Raw genomic sequence first — 9,750 nt, 5'->3', positions numbered from 1 at the left:
GAGCATCGAAGAATTGATGCTTTTGAACTATGTTGGAGAAGACTCTTGAGAGTCCCTTGGACTGCAAGGAGATCCAACCAGTCTATTCTAAAGGAGATCAGTCCTGGCTGTTCTTTGGAAGGAATGATGCTAAAGCTGAAACTCCAGTACTTTGGCCACCTCATGCGAAGAGTTGACTCACTGGAAAAGACTCTGATGCTGGGAGAGATTGGGGGCAGGAGGAGAAGGGGACGACAGAGGATGAGATGGCTGGATGGCATCACCGACTCGATGGACGTGAGTTCGAGTGAACTCCGGGAGTTGGTGATGGACAGGGAGGCCTGGTGTGCTGCCATTCATGGGGTTGCATAGAGTCAGACATGACTGAGCGACTGAACTGAACTGAACTGATAGGTATTTTGTTTTAATCTTTTCCTTCCATCTAACTTTATTATATTTCGCATGCCCCAGAAACAGCCAAATTTCATGTCAGTTGATTATTCTTTTTTTTTTTTTTTAGTTTTCTTTTTTTTTCTTTTTTATTTTTTATTTTACTTTACAATTCTGTATTGGTTTTGCCATACATTGACATGAATCCACCACGGGTGTACATGCATTCCCAAACATGAACCCCCCTCCCACCTCCCTCCCCACAACATCTCTCTGGGTCATCCCTGTGTACCAGCCCCAAGCGTGATTATTCTTGATATGAACTCTTATCAGAATCCTCACATTTGAAAATTATGGGTAATAAACTAATTATAATCATTTTAAGTCTCTGTCATCTACAGATTCATAACAACGTATAACAATTTAGTAGAATCTGCTTTTGTAAATTGTAATGAAACACTTTAAATGTTATAATATTATTCTTACTGATTCTTCCCCCAAAACATGGAAATCTCACAATTCAGGAATTTCTATTTAGTCTTCTTATTTTGCATGACAGTATAACAATTTGCATCAAAACATGGAAACCTCACAATTCAGAAACTTCTATTAAATCTTATTTTATATAGAGGTGTAAGATTTATATAAGTTCAATAAGTTGTCCTCCTTTTTAGCAGAATATAATTGGAAAAATTGATTATGCAATCAAAACCTTGCCCAGAATGTCATATTTGAGAATAAAGGCTGGTTTAATCAGGTATGACTAGCAACTTTTAAGGAACTAAAGTTGACTCTAAGGAACTAATGCTTTCAAAGATTTCTTGGGAAAGTTGACTTGATACCTGACTTACAGGGTTCAGCTTACAAGTTAGGAAGGAGGATCCCTACTTGACAGGTAAGGATTCTGTAAGGACAGGTAAGGGATGTTTGAGTATCCCCAAAAAAAGTTCACCCAAATTCATAGGTACTACAGGTGAATCTTGTTTTAATGGCTTATCTTTTTATATTTACCTTAGAACAGTCAATAATGAGGCAAACATGTAGAAATCATATAGATGTTCTATAGATAAATTTCCAGCTTACCACAATGTGGTACCATAGTGACATAAAATCAAAACCAAAATCAGCAACAGAAACAAACCCCCTCAAATCTTTTACTTTGTGGAAGGGTAAAGTCCATGACCTAATACCTTAATTAGTAAACAAGGACTATTTCCGCGAAATGGGAAATATGTGACAAAAGTATAATACTAAAAACAATTTTTGATATAGGATTTTTAATATGAGCAAGATTCCATCTTCTAGTAAGATTCTTGATTGGTGCATTAAATCTTCTCTAAGGCAAATTATTGTGATGAGAAAATGCTGCCTTAATTCATTTACATAGTCATGAAATGAAATGGTCTTGAGAATGGACACTGAGAAGGGCCATGAGAACCCCCCCTTAAGTTTTAATTTCATCTTTATAAAATAAAGATAAGGTAGGACTCTGTACAAAATGCTGAGAGAATTAATGAGAAAGGCAGGTCAAGAATTTAACACAGATTAACACAGCACAGGAAAGGCATTACACTTTATCCCCCCCACACATAGTCATGCATGCATGCACGATCATTGCTTCAGTAGTGTCCATCTCTTTGCTTTGCAACCTTATGGACTGTAACCCACCAGGCTCCTCTGTCCATGGCATTCTCCAGGCAACAATACTGGAGTAGGTTGCCATACCCTCATCCAGGGCATCTTCCTGAACCAGGGATCAAACCTGCATCTCCCGCAAAACTTGCAAGCAGATTTTTTACTGCTAAGCCACTGAGGAAGCACTCCCCCCCCCCCAACACACACAATCTATTGCATTATGGTGGTGGCTGTCCTATACTTTTCCAGAAGTGATTTAAGAAAGTTAAAATACTACATTATTACTAAAATGACTGAGAAGAGCAAATGATACTCATACAACACATGTATAATCAAAGCCAAGTGTTGCGGAATCTTATTTGGCTCATTCCAAGGCAAAAATCAAACTTAAATTGAAGAAAGTAGGAAAAACCACTAGACCATTCAGGTATGGCCTAAATCAAATCCCTTCCAATTATACAGTGGAAGTGACAAGTAGATTCAAGGGAGTAGATCTGATAGACAGAGTGCCTGAAGAACTATAGATGGAGGTTCCTGACATTGTACAAGAGGCAGTGAACAAGAGCATCCCCAAGAAAAAGAAATGCAAAAAGGCAAAATGGTTGTCTGAGGAGGCCTTACAAATAGCTGAGAAAAGAACAGAAGCAAAAGGCAAAGCAGGAAAGGAAAGGTATATCCATCTGAATGCAGAGTTTCAAAGAAAAACAATGCCTTCCTCAGTGATCAATGCAAAGAAATAGAGGAATACAACAGAATGGGAAAGACTAGAGCTCTCTTCGAGAAAATTAGAGATACCAAGGGAACATTTCATGCAAAGATGGGCTCGATAAAAGACAGAAATGCTATGGACCTAACAGAAGCAGAAGATATTAAGAAGAGGTGGCAAGAATACACAGAACTATACAAAAATAAAAATCTCTTCAACTCAGATAATCACAACGGTGTGATTACTCACCTAGAGCCAGACATTCTGGAATACGAAATGAAGTGGGCCTTAAGAAGCATCACTATGAACAAAGCTAGTGGAGGTGATGGAATTGCACTTGAGCTATTTCAAATCCTGAAAGATGATGCTATGAAAGTGCTGCACTCAATATGCAAGCAAATTTGGAAAACTCAGCGGTGGCCACAGGACTGGAAAAGGTCAGTTTTCATTCCAATCCCAAAGAAAGGCAATGCCAAAGAATGCTCAAACTACTGCACAATTTCACTCATCTCACATGCTAGCAAAGTAATGCTCAAAATTCTCCAAGCCAAGCTTCAGCAGTACATGAACCGTGAACTTCCAGATGTTCAAGCCGGATTTAGAAAAGGCAGAAGAACCCAAGATCAAACTGCCAACATCTGTTGGATCATCACAAAAGCAAGAGAGTTCCAGAAAAATATCTATTTCTGCTTTATTGACTATGCCAAAGCTTTTGACTGTATGGATCACAACACAATGTGGAAAATTCTGAAAGAGATGGGAATACCAGACCCCCGATCTGCCTCCTGAGAAATCTGTATGCATGTCAGGAAGCAACAGTTAGAACTGGACATGGAACAACAGACTGGTTCCAAATCAGGAAAAGAGTATGTCAAGGCTGTATATTATCATCCTGCTTATTTAACTTATATGCAGAGTACATCATGAGAAATGCTGTGTTGGATGAAGCATAAGCTGCAATTAAGATTGCCAGGAGAAATATCAATAACCTCAGATATGCAGATGACATCACCCTTGTGGCAGAAAGCAAAATAGCACTAAAGAGCCTCCTGATGAAAGTGAAAAGGGAGAGTGAAAACATTGTCTTAAAACTCAACATTCAGAAAATTAAGATCATGGCATCTGGTCCCATCACTGCATGGCAAATAGATGGGGAAGCAATGGAAACAGTGACAGACTTTATTTTGGGGGCTTTCAAAAATCACTGCAGATGATGACTGCAGCCAGAAATTAAACGACACTTGCTCCTTGGAAGAAAAGCTATGACCAACCTAGATAAGCATATTAAAAAGCAGAGGCATTACTTTGTCAAGAAAGGTCCATCTAGTCAAAGCTATTGTTTTCCCAGTAGTCATGTATGGATGTGACAGTTGGACTATAAAGAAAGCTGAGTGCCGAAGAATTGATGCTTTTGAATTGTGGTGTTGGAGAAGACTCTTGAGAGTCCCTTGGACTGCAAGGAGATCCAACCAGTTCATCCTAAAGGAAACCAATCCTGAATAGTCATTGGAAGAACTGATGCTGAAGCTGAAACTGCAATAATTTCGCCACCTGATATGAAGAACTGACTCCTTGGAAAAGACCCTGACTTGCTGGGAAAGATGAAGGCGGGAGGAGAAGGGGATGACAGAGGATGAGATGGTTGGATGCATCACCAAGTCATTGGACATAAGTTTGAGTAAACTCCGGGAGTTGGTGATGGTCAGGGAGGCCTGGTGTGCTGCAGTCTATGGGGTTGCAAAGAGTCAGACATGACTGAGTGGCTGAACTGAACTGAGCTGAAAGGTGGACAAACAAGAAATGGAGTATATTAAGTTTTTGGTTTGGGAACCACATTTGTCTTTCTTTGATTGCTCTCAAATTGGAAGCAGGGGCACAAAATAAGGAAGCTGACATTCACTGACCTAGCTCTGACTTCTCTGGCTGATGGTTGCATAAGTTATGGGTAGAGTTCTGTTGTCATATATGGTCTGTCCATGTCCATTTGCGAGTTCACTGTTTCACTGGGCGGCTAATTATATTGTTTGTAGAGCCTATTGTGTTTTCTAGTTGAAATTGCTACAGAAGCAGAGAAATTCTTTAAGAAACAAATGTTGGTTCCTAAGCAAAGACATTTGTGAGAAAAGAAAAATCAGATAAATAATAGACCTGTCTCAAAATATCACATTAGACCCCTTGGTAACATTATTGATTTAGATGGAAAGTTTTGCTTGCAAATGTTTATTGAAGTAATACAGACTGACTGTTGTTTGTTTTCAAAACTTGATCACATTATAGAATTTGCTCTCCTTGTATTAAGGAGACATCTGTTAGAGTTCTGGCTTGATCCCTCATTGGTTTAAACCTTGGAATTTAAATTTGTTGCAGTTGGTGTAAGATGGGAAAGCATATTCCACAAGGAGATATTGTGTAGACTCAAAGGCATATTCAATTCTGCAGAGTCCTGAGAGACAAGTGCCTTCAGATTGAGATACATTGCACCCCTAAATTGTATCTGCATCCCAGACATTCTTGATTGCCTTTCCTTCCAATTCAGTTGAGGCCTCCCTTCAGGAAAGTCAAACCTGTCTACTCTTCTCACCTTCTTTGAATTAGCCCACTTTCCTTTGGAAACTTTTTTCACTTTCTACCAGTTTCTCACCATCAACTTTTACACTTATTTAATTATTACTCTTCTAAAAACAAGTAAATACTCTTTTGGCTATATTTTCTTATAAACATCTTTCCTCTGCACCATGAAAGAATAGTCTCTGTTTATCCCCACGTATTTCTCCTTCACTTACTCTTCACTCTTTTCCAATCTAATTTTCATTCAGCCAACTATGGTTTTTCCAGTAGTTATGTACCAATGTGAGAGCTCAACCATAAGGAAGGCGGAGCACTGAAGAATGGATGCTTTCAAATTGTGATGCTGGAGAATACTCTTGAGAGTCACTTGGATAACAAGGAGATCAAACCAGTCAATCCTAAATGAAATCAACCCTGAATATTCATTGGAAGGACTGATGCTAAAGCTGAAACTGCAATACTTTGACCACCTGATGCAAAGAGTCAACCCATTGGAAAAGACCCTGATGCTGGGAAAGATTGAAGGCAGGAGGAGAAGGGGATGACAGAGGATGGGATGGGTGGATGGCATCACTGACTCAATGGACAAGAGTTTAAGTAAACTCTGGGAGATAGTGAAGGACAGGGAAGCCTTGCATGATGCAATTCATGGGGTAAAGGAGCATCAGACATGACTTGGCAGCTGAACAATAACAATAGCCCTAATATTGCTTTTTTCTGCAGAAAAAAAGTATAAAACATTTCCACCAGATTTTTTTTTCCTTTTTTTTTTCTGATTTATTGTATCTTTCTGCTTCCCTTTCTTTTCTCCTTCATGGTCTATCTTCAAATGCATAATACAACTTAATTCAGAGATCTGGATCTTGGTCCTCTTCCCATTGTACAGTAGTTATTCCTGAAAAGTATGGTTTGCCCTTGGACTTCAACTACTGAAATGTTGTTGACCCCATTAATTACATCTTTAGCTTGGAACTCTCTCCAAAGTATGTATTCTTTTTTAAAGAAATTTATTTACTGAAGTATAGTTAATTTATAAGGTTGTGTTAATTTCTACTGCATAACCGGAGAAGACAATGGCACCCCAATCCAGTACTCTTGCCTGGAAAACCCCATGGATGGAGGAGCCTGGTGGGCTGCAGTCCATGGGGTCGTGAAGAGTCGGAGACGACTGAGCGACTTCACTTTCACTTTTCACTTTCATGCATTGGAGAAGGAAATGGCAACCCACTCCAGTGTTCTTGCCTGGAGAATCCCAGGGACAGGGGAGCCTGGCGGGCTGCCGTCTGTGGGGTCGCACAGAGTCGGACACGACTGAAGCGACTTGGCAGCAGCAGCAGCAGCTACTGCATAACAAACTGATTCTGTCTTATATTGCATCTGCCAATCCCACACTTCAGTCCGTCTTTCCCCACTATCTCTTTCCCTGGGCAACCACCAGTCCATTCTTTATGTCTATGAGTCTGTTTCTGTTTCATAGATAAGTTCATTTATGTCATATTTGAGATTTTACACATAGGTGATATTTTGTAGAAATCAGTAATTGAGAAACCAAGCACCACACTCAGAGAGTTGTAGAACTCAGATCTGTTACACTGGTGGGCCCAGAGAAGTTAAAATTCCAAGCTCTGAGCCCTGAACAAAAGGGTTACAGAGTTTTTATAGACAGACTATAGTGGGCAACACTAGCTGCTAATAGGCTGGTTTAAACTAAGGGATTTCACATGTGGGAACAGCAGTCAAGATGGGGAGGGGAATTCCTGATCTTTACACAGACAGGCATGATTAAGCAGGTTTTCAGGGCCTGGGCAGTTGCAAACAGCCCGACAAGGGTGAGTGAGTTAAGCTCCAGTTCCTGTATTGTAAGTCCCCACTTTCTGAGACTACATGACCTACATGATCCAGACTTTGCAAGGAGCAAGCTGAGTTACAGAGGCAGAACAAGCAGGAGGTTATGTGAAATTTTAACTTTTCCTCTTCAATATCATGTAGTTTTTCTCTTTCTCATTTTGATTTACTTCACTTAGTATGATAATCTCTCGGTCCATCCATGTATGCATGTTCAGTTGCTAAGTCACGTCCAACTATTTGTGACCTCATAGACTGTAGCCTGCCAGACTTCTCTGTTCATGGGATTTCCCAGGCAAGAATACTGGAGTGGGTTGCTGTTTTCTCTTCCAGGGGATCTTCCCAATCCAGGGATCAAACCCAAGTCTTTTGCATTGGCAGGTGGATTCTTTACCAGTGAGCCACCTGATGGACCCATAGGTCCATCAACTAGCTACAATGGTATTATTTCATTCTTTTTAATGGATGAGTAGTATTCCATTGTATATATGTACCACATCTTCTTTATCTATCCATCCAAATGTCAATGGACATCTGCATTCCTTCCATATCTTGGCTATTGTAAATAGTGCTGCAAGGATCAAGGGGCATGTATCTTTTCAAGTTATAGTTTTGTCTGGAAAGATGCCCAAGGATGAGATTGCAAGATTATATGACAACTCTATTTTTAGTTTTGTGAGGAACAGCCATAATGTTTTCTGTAGTGACTGCACCAATCTACATTCCCACTAACAGTGTAGGAGGATTCCTTTTTCCCATACCTCTCCAGCATTTGTTGTTTGTAGACATTTTAATGATGGCCTTTCTGACTTACTTATGTGAGGGGGGTACTCATTGTAGTTTTGATTTGCATTTCTCTTGCTGAAAGTGAAAGAGGAGAGTGAAAAATTTGGCTTAAAGCTCAACATTCCGAAAATTAAGATCATGGCATCCGGTCCCATCACTTCATGGCAAATAGATGGGGAAACAGTGGAAACAGTGTCAGACTTTATTTTCAGCTCAGTTCAGTCGCTCAGTCGTGTCTGACTCTTTGCGACCCCATGAATCACAGCACGCCAGGCCTCCCTGTCCATCACCAACTCCTGGAGTTCATTCAGACTCACGTCCATCAAGTCCGTGATGCCATCCAGCCATCTCATCCTCTGTCGTCCCCTTCTCCTCCTGCCCCCAATCCCTCCCAGCATCATAGTCTTTTCCAATGAGTCAACTCTTCTCATGAGGTGGCCAAACTACTGGAGTTTCAGCTTTAGCATCATTCCTTCCAAAGAAATCCCAGGAATGATCTCCTTCAGGATGGACTGATTGGATCTCCTTGCAGTCCAAGGGACTCCCAAGAGTCTCTCCAACACCATAGTTCAAAAGCATTAATTCTTTGGCGCTCAGCCTTCTTCACAGTCCAACTCTCACATCCATACATGACCACAGGAAAAACCATAGCCTTGACTAGATGGAACTTAGTCGGCAAAGTAATGTCTCTGCTTTTGAATATGCTATCTAGGTTGATCATAATTTTTCTTCCAAGGAGTAAATGTCTTTTAATTTCATGGCTGCAGTCACCATCTGCAGTGATTTTGGAGCCCCCCAAAATAAAGTCTGACACTGTTTCTACTATTTTTAATTGCAAAGGCAATTTTTATTCTTGTCGATATTTTCATGTTCATGTTACACATTAGATAAACCATTTTATGTGTTCTTAAATCCATGAAACCAATTCCTGTGATTTCTTCAGAGTTTTTGTCTACAGGTTACTGATTCTGCAGATGCAGGTTATTGTGCTGGAGGCTAAACCATGGGCAATTGCCCTCCGTGTGTGGATTCTGTGTAAGTCAGGGTCATGGAAGGCCATATCTGAGGGTGGTGAAAACCCAGTAGGTAAAATGGGGCACAGCCATGTACCTTAACATCTTATTTTTTCAATGACTTGTTTTTATTTAAGCACCACCTAATTCTTATTTATCTAATCTTTTTATTTTAAAAATTAGTATTCATGATTATAATTCTGTTTTTCTTATTGCAAAGCTTTAAACTACTCTAATTATAATATATTATATTTCATGAATTACTATTTCTTATATTTTCTTTTGTGATTATTCTTATGAAATGAAAGAAAAATGTATGTGATTTTTTTTTAATGGAATATTTTTAGAGCAGTTTCAAGTCACAATTCTGTTTTTCTTATTGCAAAGCTTCAAACTACTCTAATTATAATATATTATATTTCATGAATTACTATTTCTTATATTTTCTTTTGTGAGTATTCTTATGAAATGAAAGAAAAATGTATGTGATTTTTTTTAATGGAATATTTTTAGAGCAGTTTCAAGTCACAGAAAATTGAGCAGAAAGTACAGAGAATTCTTTTATACCCTCATCCTCACAAATGCAAAGCCTCCACTACTATCAACAGCCTACCCCTAAGTGGTACATTTTCTACAACCAATGAACCTATATCGACCTAGCTGACTATATTTATGTGGATCTATTATTATACTTTGGGCTCTTTACTCTGCTTCATCAATTGATCAATCTTTTCTTTTTTAATCAATATTATACTATCATTACTGTAGCTTTATAGTAAGTTTTAAACCTAGTATTGTTTTCCTACTCTGTACTCCTCCTTCAATAGT

Source organism: Oryx dammah, unplaced genomic scaffold (genome assembly GCF_014754425.2).
Source record: "Oryx dammah isolate SB20612 unplaced genomic scaffold, SCBI_Odam_1.1 HiC_scaffold_1, whole genome shotgun sequence".
Classification (NCBI taxonomy): domain Eukaryota; kingdom Metazoa; phylum Chordata; class Mammalia; order Artiodactyla; family Bovidae; genus Oryx; species Oryx dammah.
This window is presented reverse-complemented; position numbering follows the sequence as displayed.